This window comes from Herpailurus yagouaroundi, unplaced genomic scaffold (assembly GCF_014898765.1).
Source record: "Herpailurus yagouaroundi ecotype Mexico unplaced genomic scaffold, PumYag 213, whole genome shotgun sequence".
Classification (NCBI taxonomy): Eukaryota; Metazoa; Chordata; class Mammalia; order Carnivora; family Felidae; genus Herpailurus; species Herpailurus yagouaroundi.
Genome location: NW_024412444.1, coordinates 7,117,417 through 7,132,106, shown reverse-complemented (window position 1 = coordinate 7,132,106; position 14,690 = coordinate 7,117,417). Strand labels below are relative to the sequence as shown.

Below are 14,690 nucleotides of genomic sequence, written 5' to 3'. Positions count from 1 at the left end.
CTGAGGAGTTACCAGCCCAAGGAGGAGGATCACACATCAGTTCACGTTGGGGTACAGGAATGGGTTTTTCATGATACCTCTTTCTTTTTACCCACTATTAAGAAACACTTTCCTCCTCAGTTAGGGACAAATTATAAGCAGAAAAGGAGGGAGAATATTGAATGTTATTTGAAAAACAAAAGACCTCAACACTCTGAATGTATAGTAGCCCATGGGTCTTTTTTTTCTTTTTTCTTTTTTTTTTGGAACTGGGCGAAATGTCTGGGTGTCTCGAAAGTAAAATCATAGTAAAAAAATAATGCTGGTAATTGTGCTGTTGAATCACTACAAAGGAGACCATAAAAGAAGGGAGTGCCAGTGTAATCCATTGCTTAGCAAGGGCACATAACTTTCCTTTGCTCCAGGGACCCTGCGATCCATCTGGCTCCCACTGGCCACTCTGACTTGGTCCCCCCCACCCCCGCGACTCGGTCTTCCACTGCCCTGTCTCTTCCTCGTTGTGCTTCACCTGTGCTTCCAGCTGCTTCACCGGGCAGAGTTCCCATCTGCCCTGGGTCTCTCCTGTCCGTGCCTGGAAGGCTCTACTCCTGGCTCTTGCTGTGTTGAGCTCATTGTCACTCCCAGTGACTCTGCTTGAAGGTTCATTTGTAGTTGTAGCTAACTCCAGGTTATCTTGTTTTGATTGCTTTAAAATTATTTGTTACACTGCTGCCTCATGAAGGTAAATTCCTAGAGGAGAGACCTTGTCTCAGTCATTGCTCTATCCGCTATCCCCATGGCCTGCCACCACCCACCCCATGGAGTGAGCATTTAGTAAATGTTTATTGAATGGATGACTATTTTTTTTTACCCCAGTTATATAAATCATTACAATTTTAATGTTTAAAGGAGTAGACATCCATTTTTTCTGGAATTCTGCTTGACAGTATTTGATGAATAAATTATTGTTCAGCATAGATATATTGCTTTTCCATTCCATTTTATACTACGGGTGATGACATGTCCACAGTCATTGGAATTTCTTTCTTAACTAAGTTGTGACTACATTGCCTTCCTTGCCACCTCTGGAGCTAAGGTAAGCTAAACTCACTGGATTTTCTTCTTCTTCTTATTTTTTTAAATTCTCAAGTTACTTAACATACAGTGTTGTCTTGGCTTCAGGAGTAGAACCCAGTGATTCGTCACTTACATAAAACACCCAGTGCCCATCCCAACAAATGCCCTCCTTAATGTCAGTCACCCTTTTAGCACTCCCCACACCCTCCCACCCCCATCAACCCTCAATTTGTTCTATTTAAGAGTCTCTTATGGTTTGCCTTCCTCTCTCTTTTTATCTTATTTTTCCTTCCCTTCCCCTATGTTCATCCATTAAATTTCTCAAATTCCACATATAAGTGAAATCATATGGTGATATCTTTCTCTGACTAATTTCACTTAGCATAATACACTCTAGTATCGTCCACATTGTTGCAAATGGCAAGATTTCATTCTTTTTCATCGCCAGGTAGTACTCCATTGTATGTATATACCATATCTTCGTAATCTACTCATCAATTGATGAATATTTGGGATTTTTCCATAATTTGGCTATTGTTGATAGTGCTGCTGTAAACATTGGGGTGCATCTACCCCTTCAAATAAGCATTTTTGTATCCTTTAGATAGATTCCTCGTAGTGCAATTGCTGGGTCGTAGGGTAGTTCTATTTTAATTTTTTGAGGAACCTCCACACTCTTTTCCAGAGTGGCTGGACCAGTTTGCATTCCCACCAACAGTGCAAGAGGGTTCCCGTTTCTCCACATCCTCGCCAGCATCTATAGTCTCCTGATTTATTCATTTTAGCCACTCTGACTGGCATGAGGTGATATCTCAGTGTGGTTTTGATTTGTATTTCCCTGATGAGGAGTGACGTTGAGCATCTTTTCACGTGCCTGTTGGCCATCTGGATGTCTTCTCTGGAAAAGTGTCTATTCATGTCTTCTGCCCATTTCTTCACTGGATTATTTGTTTTTTGGGTGTTGAGTTTGGTAAGTCCTTAAGCCCACTGGATTTTCTGGAAAGGTACTATGTGTGCTTGGTTCCAAAGGGTTACTGCTCAAAGGACAAGCCCTCCCTCTTCTGGCCTTCCCGGCCACCTCTCACCAGCTGCACACTCACTTCCCTCAGCCCAGGCAGATATGTAAGTTTATGATCTACCTTGATTATGTTTTTTGAGGACTGCCAAACTAGCAACGGAGTTGGCTCTTAACTTTTGGTAGCTCTAAAAAAGAAAGAAAGAAAGAAAAGAAAAGGAAAGGGGAAAAAAAGAGAAGAGGAAACAAAAGAAAATAAAAATAACGACAAAACAAAACAATGCCAGTACCTTGTCCAAGAATGATGGTCATCCTAACATTTTTCACGGTTTAATCCACAGATGGCTATAATAACAAACTCATATCTCTAGTCACAGCATGGCGTTCCCATTCTTAGCTCCAAAGTGAGATCTTGGGGCCGCACGGATTCTAAGGAAACCCTGCTCTTCTTTGTTGTCTTCCTTTCTTATCAACTGGCAAAATTATTTTACCCCCCATACAGCAATTATTCTTCATTCGTAGTTTCATTTTGTCACTTCTTGTTTTGTTATTGGAAACATATTTCTTTGAGAAAAGTACTTCCACCTTCAAAATCTGCTTGCTTTTTAAAAATGAATATGATTGGATTTACTCTGAAGGTCAGTTAAAGAGCTCCTGCTAAATATGTAAATATGGGGGCGCCTGGGCAGCCCAGTGGTTGGGCATCCGACTTTGGCTCAGGTCACGATCTCGCGGTTCGTGAATTCAGGCCCCGTGTTGGGCTCTGTGCTGATGGCTCAGAGCCTGGCGCCTGCTTCCGAGCGTCTGACTTCAGCTCAGGTCATGATCTCACAGCGTGAGTTCAAGCCCTGTGTCGGGCTCTGTGCTGACAGCTCAGAGCCTGGAGCCTGCTTCCAATTCTGTGTGTCCCTCTCTATCTGCCCCTCCCCTTCTCGCTCTGTTTTTCTCTCTCTCTCTCTCAGAAATAAATACATATTTTAAAAAACGTTAATATATGTAAATATGAAGTCTACGGAGATAGGGCTGGCTGGCTTCCTTATTCAGCTGATAGTTTGGTAAAGATGTGCTGGCCTGGGAGCTGCATCTTTTGGTTGGATATTGCATAAATTCTTGTTACACAGTACCGCATGGAATTATCCCAATGTGCACATTGGTGTTGAACACAGCAGACCATAAAATTCCATTTCGTTTCTGTTGCATAAACATAGGATCACAAATAGTGTGATTATTTCTGGCAGCCTCGGGCATCTTAGCTAGGAGGAAGATGTGGGAAAATATGAATACTTAAATGTATTATGAGCTTCCCAGCATGAGCTGACCAAGTGCCTTTGGCACTAGCCTTTAAAAGGGTCAAATACAAAAACACTGACTACCATCGTTTGCTGAGTTCTTACAGAGCGTAAGGCACTGTTTTCATGGTTTCATTTGCCTTAAAACAGTGAGTCTTCAACATTGTGGTGTGTTATATTCTCATTCTACAGCTGAGCACTTGGAGGCCCAGAAAGGTCATGAGAATTGGCAAAGTTGCACAGGAAGAAAAAGGTGGATTTTGAACCCATGTCCTTTGAACCCAAAACTTGGGTTTTTTTAATCTATTACTTTTATTAATTTTTTCATTTTTGAGAGAGAGAGAGAGAGCATGAGTAGGGGAAACAGGTAGAGGTGGGGAGAGAGAGAATCTTAAGCAGGTTCCATACTTCGTGCAGAGCCTGATGCAGGCCTCAATCCCACAACCCTGGGATCGGACCTGAGCTGAAATCAAGAATCAGACGCTCAACGTACTGAGCCACCCAGGCACCCCTGAACCCAAAACTTATAACCACCGTCCCCATAGAAATCTTGGTCATGTAGTTAGAAGCAATTCCCTTGTCTCACTGTTTCTTTGATCTTCATTGGCTTTCCTTTGCAGATTTTCAGGTATAACATGTCTCAGCATCTCTTGAGAGGAAGGCTGTCCCTGAGAGCCAGGAGGAAGCCTCATCTTGACCAAGATTAGAACTAGTAGAAAATAATTACCACCCCCTCACACACACTTGCTATTTTACTTTTAGCTAAAGGAGCAAAAGTCCAGAATGGTTATGCTGGCCGTCTGGAGAGGGGATTGCCAATTATGAAACCCATATGGCTACGAATTTGTGGCCCGACAAGCAAAATTGTTTGAGCAGAGCCTCTGCTATAATTCTATGATTGGGGTCCCAAAAGCAAGTATCTGCAGGAAGCCAGGCAGGGATCATAAATACATAAAACAGGGGAGGTATAAGATAGCAGGAGATGATGGGGCCTCAGTCTGCACAGACAGGTGCCATTCTCTCTTCATGTTGGAAGAGTAACCATAATAAAAATTTAAAAACTTGATGGCCTAGCATAATGGTGCTGGAGTATGAGTTTGTGTTCTCTGTAGTTAGAATGCCAGTCTTTGAAGTCAGAGACCTTGTCTTTTTTTTTTTTTTTTTTTTTTTTTTTTGCTCTCATATGTCCTTCAGTAATTATTGTACAGGGCGCCCTGTAGGTACTCATTGAGTATGTTGTGAATAAATTGTGGGCCACAGTTTCCTAATCTGCAAAATGGCCACAATAACTACTGGCCAGTTCACAGCTCTGGTTCAGGAGATAAAACGAGATTCTGTACAAAGTGTGTTTTGCTTATAGTGTCTAATGATTGCAAGTGATAGCTGAAATGTTGGCTGTTAGTAATAGTTTCCATTTACTGATTGATTGATTCCTGCCATGTCACCCCTTGCTTAACTTGGTAGCAATAAACTTTTGGAAGAGATCACCTAAGATTATCAAAGTATGATTCACGTTGACAGTGATGACCATCACCCATCTTCTGCTGCTCTTTTAGTCCTTTTGTTTCTCTACAGTTCTGTAACTTTTCAGACTCTGTATCTCGCTAGTAGCAATAGGACATGATGAGATAATCCGGCAGATTTCCCCCCTTGTCTCCTCAATGATGCCAGTCTTTTCTTGCTTTGGCATTTATATCAAACATGTAATCAGTAGATCAGCTAGTTTGAAAATAGTCTCCACTGTAGAAATTCCCTCCATTAGATATCTGTGCCATCAAGCCCAGGGAAAGCAAATTTCCTCTCTGCAAGTGAGCCACATGTGGATTGGGCTGGGGCCCCATCTTTCATTCCTGCACCTGTGTTTTCGTGCCTAAATATTTTATGGATGCAGTTATAATTACCTCGCTTTGGGAGAACATTTAGCTTGTTCTATTGGGTGTTTGATTCTTACTGGTGGTGGGGAATGTATCCAAGTTACATGTCTTCGTTAGAGTAAAAAGTAAAGTGTCAGTCTTAAAAACAGCTCTCATCCGTCTAAGTTCTGTATCTGCACATACGTAGATGTGTGTATATATATTTATGTATTTTATATATGAATTAGAATCACTGACATTGCATATTCTGATGTAGGTCGGAATGCCCCCTGGTGATGGATGCTTAAGTGATCTAGCGTGGATTATATACATTCTTGCATTTGCCTTACCACTGGGATTTTCTAATACCGTTTTGCCCGCTTTCTGAAATAGAATGTTCCTATGAAATCTGTTGTAAGCCAAAAATGGCCTAAAATGAAGAAGCAATTACCATTAATTTATATGGTAAAAGTTTTTGAGCATTCCCAGACCCCCAAAATAACCTCTCTTGGGCTTTTCTGATACCTTAGGACACATCTTGCTAACAGATGCAAAGAATAAAGCACATTCACTCACGGACACAGTTCAAATCTTTGGCAGCTTGAGCTGGGGTGAAGCTCTGTTGTTCGCAGGGCGGGGGGTCTGGAGGGACCCCTCTAGCTGCACGGGGTGCGTGCTGCTTAGAGTGGCTTGCTGCAACACAAACATTGGACACTATTTTCACTTCTCACCTTTTTTCGGTGAAAGCGAAAATCCTCTTTGAACTTCTTTTGGTTAGCAAAAACAGGTACTAATGTAGGTCTTTTGTAAATGGGAAGTATTGGAACACAAACTTTCGAAAAGCAGGGGATTCCTGTATTAATCTGACAGTCACAAAGTCGAACTATCTTTTTTAGGCGTGTGTATTTGTTATTTTCTGGGAATTGTATTATGCCACTCAGCTGCTATGACAATGGCCTGTGTAACAGTGGCTTAAACAACATAGTGAATTTGGTTCTCATGTGATCATTTGCACTCAAAGCAATTTAGCACCGATACGACACTGTTAGAGACTCAGGCTGATTCTTTCTTGTTACCTTGTCTGGTGACCTCAGGTGGGTGCCCCACCTCCTGCCGTCATACCAGTCTTCTGGCCAGGAAGGTATGTCAGCGCATTCGAAGCTATGTCCCATTCCCTTTAAGAGCAAGCACTTTAAGCTATCCATACTGTTCCTGCTTTTGTCCTATTGGTCACAGTTTATTTTCATGTGCACACCTGTCTGCAAGGGAAGCTGGGAAACGTAGTCTTGACCTTGAGTGGCCATTTGCCCAGGTAAAACTTAGGGGCTCTTTCTTTCTTTCTTTCTTTCTTTCTTTCTTTCTTTCTTTCTTTCTTTCTTTCTCTTTCTTTTTTCCTTTCTTTGTTTCTTTTCTTTCTTTCTTTCTTTCTTTCTTTCTTTCTTTCTTTCTCTCTCTCTCTTTTTCTTTCCTTCCTTCCTTCCTTCCTTCCTTCCTTCCTTCCTTCCTTCCTTCCTTCCTCTCTTTCTTTCTTCCCTCCCTTCCCTCCTTTCAAGTAGGCACCACGCTGGGTGTGGAGTCTAGCAGCAGGCTTGAACTCATGACCCTGAGATCAAGACTTGAGCTGAGATCAACAGCCGGACACTTAACTGACTGAGCCACCCAGGTGCCCCATGTTACTCGTTTCTTTCAGTTGAGTAGACATAGTTTATAATCTTCTCGCTGTGAGGAATCTGTTTGTCCTGTTGAATGCCACGTCCCTGGTGTCAGATCAGTGGCTGACACATCGCCGATACATGACATGTGTTACTTGAATGCGTGGGTAAGATGGAGCCCGTTTCATCTTTGCAACCTGAGTGTAGTGCTCCACCTGAATCTTTCCCCTTCCTTTCGTTGTTTCTCTTTCTGTCTTAAGGGTTTACACAACAGCCCCTTTCTCCATCCCATGTATGTGCCTTGAGTTGGTTTCAAGATAGCGGCCAAGTGCAGTTCTCCCTATCTCCCCCCACCTCCACCAGGCCCAGCACCCACATTTCTTTTTAGTGTTGCACATTTTCATAAGCTGAGGTCCTTCCCCCATACTTGTCTCTCACCTCCAAGCACATTCCAGTTTTGCTCATTTCTCATTTAGAAGTGTGATCTACAGAATGGAGCACAGCTTCTCAGTTTTGCAAGTAACAGATGGACAGAAAGCACTCTGCTTCATGTGCTTTTGATGGACACCCTGTCTTCCCCAAACTTTTCCCTGCAGCTTCTTTCTGTGTGGCACAGGAGTGGCCAAGACATGCGTGTGCATATATACCCGCCCACACATGCTGCCCCTCCAAAAATACGCATTAATTACATTTCACAGCAAGTGGAAGGTTTGAACTTTCCCGATCCTTCTCTACAAGCTGGAAGAAGCACTGCCTAAGCAGTGCAGGTCTAGGCTTAATTGGTCTGGTTCATTGATACATTTTGAACCACTGTTGGCACAGGAGCACCACTGGAGGGTTTTGACCTCCAGCTTGCTGCTAATTTCATCTTTTTTCCCCCCTACCTTCATTCTCAGATGCCCCCCCCCCCCCTTTTAAAATGTTACATTCTCTACATACTTACAAGCTGAAATCCAAGGAGGTGCTCTTTATATTAAATATGTATATCTGAAAATTGTATTAATATTTGCCACCCACATCTAACCCTTGGTCAGACCAGGGCGTTGTTCTAAGTGCTTCTTTTAGAATATTTTAATAGCCCTTTGGAGTAGGTGCCTCTTCCATTCGCAAGACAGCTGACGCTAAGGGATCACGTAACTTGCCCATTTTTCCTTTTCAGAGACGACATTCAGTACTAGGAGGTCTGGTTGCAGACTCCATGCTCTTGAGCAAACATGACTCTCTACTATATTCCCTTGTGACCTTGAAGCTCAGCTCGTACCAAGGTAGTCCGTGGCTGTCCTCACAGTTGGGTGTACATTAAGTAAATGATGAGTGAAAGCCAGAAAAGAGTCAGGAAACTCCCTTCACCCACCCGACGTGCATACATGAGCACGCACGTATGAGCGTGCACACAAACACACCCCAGTCAAAACAGAATCGAGCCCAGTCTGTTGGGAGATACCGGGCCGCCCAGCGTGGAGAGCTGTGTGTTGAGGTGTTCGGATTTCCACCGCAGCTGTATGTTATTTTGCATTTCTTTTCGGTGTCTGCTGCAGGATGGGGCTGATCACCTTCGTGCTCTTTGTAACACCGTGAGGGGCTCTGGGTTAGATCTCAAGAGCCTTAAGTTCTGGGTGTGGAAATCACGTGTTATTTACAGCTGACTTGTGAAGAGAATTTCCAGAAGCGATACTAGGGAGGGAATTCCTTGTGTGATTTTCCTTTATACAAAAACAACCGCCACGCAAACATCCCCTTTAAAAAGCCACAGGGAGGTATGTTTGGTTTCGAAGCAAAACTTGATCCTTGAAGAAGTTCAGAGAGTGAGGTGCCCTTAAGAAATTCTTGCTTTTAGCCTCACAGGTATATGGCGAATCAAGTAGCCAGACAGCCTGAGGCTTCCTTTTTAGACATTCCTCAGCATGTTCTGAACTAAAATAGGAACCTTCTCTAAAGACAGTGCATTGTTGCCTCCTGTCGCTTAGAGAAGATGTAGAATTAAAAAAAAAAAAAAAAGCAGTGAGGATATTTCATTTGCAAAAGCCTTTCATTGAAAGTCACCGAGTTTTGGAGGACGCCTAATCTGGGAAAGGAACGACATTCTTGGGAGTCAGCGAGTATGGGGTTGAATATGCCCACCAGAATTGCCTTCCTGCCAGTTCCTTTTGATGAAGAATCACCGGCCCTTCCATTTTTACCCTGGGCTCAGCACTGTTGCGCACTGTCCTTTTGAATCTGGAAGGCGTGCACACAAGGCTTGCCACGTTCTCACGTCATGGACATTCTGAGCTGCTGTCCTATAAGCCAAACTCAGATCCTGGGCCAGACCACCCTTAGAAATTGGGTGTCCGCTCCAAAGTCTCAGAAGCCATTTGAAAATACTCTTCTCCTCATTGAGGATTTCCAGCTGATCCAATCTCTTTCGTTCAGAGCAAATGCTTAAAAATGCAAAACCAACTTGCCTTTGATAAAGGCAGCTGAAGAAATTTCCCTTTATGGGTTCTCTGTTCTCTTCTTTGAGGCCTGGAAACTTGGAAACATTTTCACAGCTTCTTGCTTATTTTAGAGGCAAGAAACATGCAGCCGGAGTGATCACAGTTTTAGATTTATAACAGGTGACGGCAAAAGGAGAACATGGTGCTCATGAAACCGCTGGTAGTGCTTCCAACTCCAAGCTTCAGTATATTTATTAACATCTTTTGAGTAAAGTCTTAAAATTATCTATTAAGCGCAATTTTTCACCCTTTCTGACAGATTACCGGTGCTGCCAAGAGGCTTTTAAGCTGTAAAGGCAAAGGAAAAACAATCCTGCATTTGATCTTGGGTTCCCCTCCCCTTCTGTGAATTTATCTCAGACGAGAATTTTCGCCGCGAGTACTTTTATTGGAATTTAAACTCCAGTACCACCCTTTCCTTCTGTCTGGAGTTAAGGTTTCCCACTGTTCTAAGACTGCATTTAGAGTTGTCTGACTTATCGCAGGAAAGGTTTTTAAAATAACGGTTCCTTTTAATCTAAATTTCTTTTCTCTGTAGTTAACCAAATCTGAATGATTCATTTTAACAAAGCTTTAATGTGGTGTTGCCCCCCCCCCCCCCCCTTCTGGACAGCTTTTCCATCCTCTTTTCCTGTCTTTTCCCTTTTTTTTTCTTTTTCTTTTTCTTTTTTTTTAAGTTTTAAATCATTTTCCAGACTTGCTTGGGTAACCATATGGTATGGGTGTATAAACTTTTTCGTATGGCCATAAACTTTGAAAATGGGTTTTAAGAGAGTATTTGCATCATCGTACCCTGAAAATCAGACACTTTATGATTTGGGAAAGGGCTTTCGGTATGCCTCCTATATTTCTCTGGAGTTTTATGTAAATTGAAATTTATTATGGATCAGGTTCTATTTTTGTTGTTCTGGGGGAATCTGTAAATGCCAGTGGAGAAGGGAAGCTGATACAGCCTTCGGCACTCTATGATGAATATAGTATGAAATGTGTAACTCTACATTATAAGTACTGTTAATTTATAGTCTCTAATACCCCCTCAGAAGAGCCTGCTAATGAAAGCTGTTACCAATTTTCCATTTAGGGTGTGGTCAGTTGAAATATTTGCCGTTGCTCTATGCTTTATACACAATAGAAAGTGACAATTTTTATCATTGTGATCTACTCATCGAGAAGAAAGGAAGAGGGAGCTCTCCTGGAATGAGAAGAATTATTAGCATTGGCTAACATTGTCATCATTGACTATCCAGCTGTCACTGGTGTCCAGATTATCGCTTTGGGTATGAAAACTTTTATGAGTGGCTTTTAATTCCTACTGTATTTCTATGAATGGAAAGTATATTCAGACATCAATAATAATTACTTGAAATGGCCCACTGAAGTTCAGTGTAAATGTGTCATTGCAATTATAATATGTAGAAATGAGCTGAGGCTGTTGGCAAACCAGAAGCTGGTACAGCTGCCGTGTTCCCACTTGCCATTTTGGCAGGTGTTTGGATGCTGTGTAGGTTAGACCAAACTGGTCATCACACTTGCAGTGCATGTGAGAGTAATTTTTGCACAAATTAAGGAAACTTTCAAAAATAAAACATTGTTTTCTGATGCAAAGCAGCTCTATATTTGCTCAGACTGGGATCACAAAGCTTCGTGGAATAACTTGACATCAGGTGCCTCTGAGCAGATGTCAAACAAGCTCTTTACCTCCAATAAGTTTAAAAAGGGATGCTTACATAGCAAAACTGAGTAAATATGTGCAGAGCTCATAAAAAACCATAAGGTTTTCTTGAACCTAAAGAAAAAGCCAGTGCTTAATGAAATTACAGTGTGATGATCACACTGTTAAAGCTATCGTCATAACAAAGTGCCAGGCAGATACAGAAAAATTGCCTAAGATTTTCTAAGATTTTTTTTTTCTTTTTTGAAGTGTAGGCTTGGAAAAGAAGTAAGGCACCACAAAGTAATCCATACTCCTTTCTGAAGTCATGGACTTCTAGTTTTTATTAATAGTACATAAAATGGTTTGAGAGGTAGATTTCACTTTGTTTTCTTGTGGCTGAGAGCAGATCTGCTGGCCAGATGCAGAATGTTGACTTCGCTTTGCAACATTGGGAGAGGTATGTTTAACTTGACTCGAAGGTGTGAATAAGGTGGACTTTTATTCTTTAGGAAATAATAATTACCGATTTTGGAAAGCTAAATAGGAAACTCTGGCTTGCCTTTTCATGCCGAGGTGGAGTTTATGCACCTAGAATTGTAGGTGCAGCTCCAGGTCCTGCCTCCTGACCAACATGCCTCTGGTATGTGTCTGCCGGTGGTAGGTAAAGAGGTAAAGCAAAAGAAAATGCTGGACACCTTTTGATTGCATGAAAAGAGGTCTGGCTTGGGTCCCAGTCTTGTCTTCATCACCTGCTTGTTTTGGATGTGGTTTTATTACTTAATTCCTCTGTACCTCCTTTAAATTCTGAACAAGTCATTTTATAGGAAAATACGGAGGAAATAATATCATACAGGTGATAGGTTATTATGGTAACCTAAGTGTCATGCATGAATGAATGAAATTTGAGTAATGCTGGACTTCAGAACCTCTAACCTTAATTCTTTGAGAATACTTTGAAAGCAGTTTTGACATTGTTTTCTACACTTAGCAGTTGCTCGTTTCTGTCCTAATTGTTCCTGCATCTGATTTGGCATATTCTTCCGTGCCTTGTGATTATTTCCAGTTTTGTTAGATCAGTAGGATTTTGCATTTTTTTTTTTTTTCGGGAAGAGACCAGATTTTATTTTGTTATTTACTGAACCCTGTGGATTCCATAGATGCTTATGATATGGTGGTCAAACAGATGTGGACTGATGGAAGCGATTCTGTACCTGAGGTTGGACAGATTGACAGTCTGGTCCTAACAGCAGCTATTTGTACTTCTTTGGCAAATTAATTGACAGCCCTGTAAATCCTTTACATACTAAATGGGAAAGAAAAGTCCTCTAGTTCACAAACTTGCAGGGATCAGAGATGACAATCAATTATGTCTCTGTAGGCACCATTGTCCTGTGATCTCCTACAGTGTTTCATTCGTACGTGACTCTCATCTTTATGATTCTCTACAGGGATTTTCTCAGGGAGCCAGATGATCAATCAAGATGCCAGTGATTTGGAGGTGCCATAAAATATGCCTTTGTGCTCCACTTAAATTTGGCCAGCACCCTCTCCCCACTTCCTGTTCTTGTTCTTCTTTTTGCCTTTTGCAGTGATTTTCAAATTGTCCTTCTTGGCTGTTTATGGTTCAACAGTGTGGCTCATGCTTTGTTGATTTACACTTTGCTTTTAACGAAATGTTTGATATGCTATCTAGCACATAAAAACCATAGATCTTTTTTTTTTTTTTTTTTTTCTGAAAAAAATCAGAACACTTTGCATCATGACACAAATTAGCCAGAGCCAAGTTGGTACTGTTCTCTTTACCTGGATGTGTCTTCTTCTGTTAGCTGTGGTCCCCATCTGTCTCTATTGCCTTCTGACTCAGAGGCCAGATGTAAATCGCTGCTTGTTGATATTCATTTGCCGTTGTTCTCCAAATACAAGAAAGAAATAAAATACCTGCTACCTTCACATACCTATTAAATGAGGGAAAACAAAAATTAGGCCGATATCAGCCAGTATTTCCCTTGACCCTGCTGAGTTAAATAGGTTTACCACATGGCCCCTTTGGTCATTTTCAGTTTATAGACATTATTTGTGGGTGAAAATCCAGCCTAACAAATATTTTGTTATTTTAACACACTTTATGCTAAGTAGTGTGCTAGGTACATTCACATATGTATGTAGTTCAGTTTTCCCAACCAGTTTTTGAGATGATGATTATTATTATTTCTGTTTTTTTAAGAGATGAGGAAGTTGAGACTCAGGTGTTTAAATTAGCCTCCACCAACACAGCTATTGTTTAGAAGAGCTAGGCATTACACCCAGACCTGGGTAGTTCTCGGTTACTTTTATTTCACTTTCGCCAAATCTGCCCCAAATCTTGAAACAAAGATAGAGTCAGTTTTCATTACGTTGAAGATAATCAAGAAAAACATTACTTCTCCTTCTGTTAAATATATATTTTTTAAAACTGTCCCGGGGTGTAGAAAAAGTGACTTTTTTAAAAGACTTGGAGCAAGTTTTCTTCTCAATTAAGAATTCTGTATAAAGGAAGTGAAATGTCCTTCAGGAAGACACTTCAGGCTTCCAGAATAGTGTTTGCCAGTAGTAAGAGGGGCAGTGATGGGAATGTGGAGGGTGGTGTGCACAGAATTTTGTCACGTGACCAGTAGCATATCTGCTGGCCAGATGCAGAATGTTGGTTTTGCTTTGTAGCATCAAATATTCTAGCTGCGCTGACAGATCATTTCAGAGTTCACGTGATCTGTGTATAAGCAATTGTGTTTTCGTTTCAAGTTTTTTCCTGATGTTTAGGCACCAGAGGATGAAAAATCCCCATGTAAAAAACATGCATCGAAAATGATTATTCATAGTGCAAAGAGAACTGAATTGGGGGATGGAGTTTTAGGGTTTTTGGTTTAGCCCTATTCCAGTCTGGGACTTGGTTTCATTTCATTGTTCTAAGTCTCCTTTTTATATATAAATGCTAATATATATATATATATATATATATATATATATATATATATATGTTTTTCTCCTTTAAGGTTTAATAGCCTGTGCAATATTGATGAACAAAAAGCAATTAACAAGTTTTTATTTTTTAATTTATTATTATTTTTTAGGGATTTTATTTTTAAGTAACATCTGCACCCAGTGTGGGGCTTGAACTTACAACCCCAAGATCAAGAGTCGCATGCTCTACCGACTGAGCCAGCCAGATGCCCCAATAAATATTTAATAGAGGGTAGTTTTTATCATGTCATTGATTTGCCACCATCATCATCTTGCCCTAAAATACTTTTTAAATTTTTTTTAAATTTTGTAATTTACATCCAAGTTAGTTAGCATATAGTCCAACAGTGATTTCAGGAGTAGATTCCAGTGATTCATCCCCTATGTATAACACCCAGTGCTCATCCCCACAAGTCTCTTCCTTAATGCCCCTTACCCATTTAGCGCATCCCCCCTCTCACAGTCCCTCCAGTAACCCGCTGTTTGTTCTCCATATTTAAGACTCTCTTAATGTTTTGCCCCCTCCCTTTCCCTAAAATACTTTGTTCCCTTGATGATACTTGGTGACTTTTTATACCAGTCACTTAGTGTGTGTCCTTTTTTTTTTTTTAAATTTTTTCACGTTTATTTGTTGTTTTTTTTTTTTTTTAAATTTTTTTTTTCAACGTTTATCTATTTTTGGGACAGAGAGAGACAG

General features: G+C 41.0%; 1 protein-coding gene and 1 long non-coding RNA gene across 5 annotated transcripts in view; both read left to right on the top strand.

The window, feature by feature from the left end:
• The window catches only part of LOC121016781 (uncharacterized), a 14,718-nt gene extending 126 nt beyond the window's left edge, over positions 1–14,592 (top strand). Inside the window, exons 2-3 of the long non-coding RNA XR_005784458.1 lie at positions 2,906–2,910; positions 14,408–14,592. This is a non-coding gene — a long non-coding RNA (uncharacterized LOC121016781). The remainder of the gene's footprint in view (positions 1–2,905; positions 2,911–14,407) is intronic.
• The window catches only part of PTPRG (protein tyrosine phosphatase receptor type G), a 722,691-nt gene that overhangs the window by 355,160 nt on the left and 352,841 nt on the right, over positions 1–14,690 (top strand). The window lies entirely within an intron of this gene.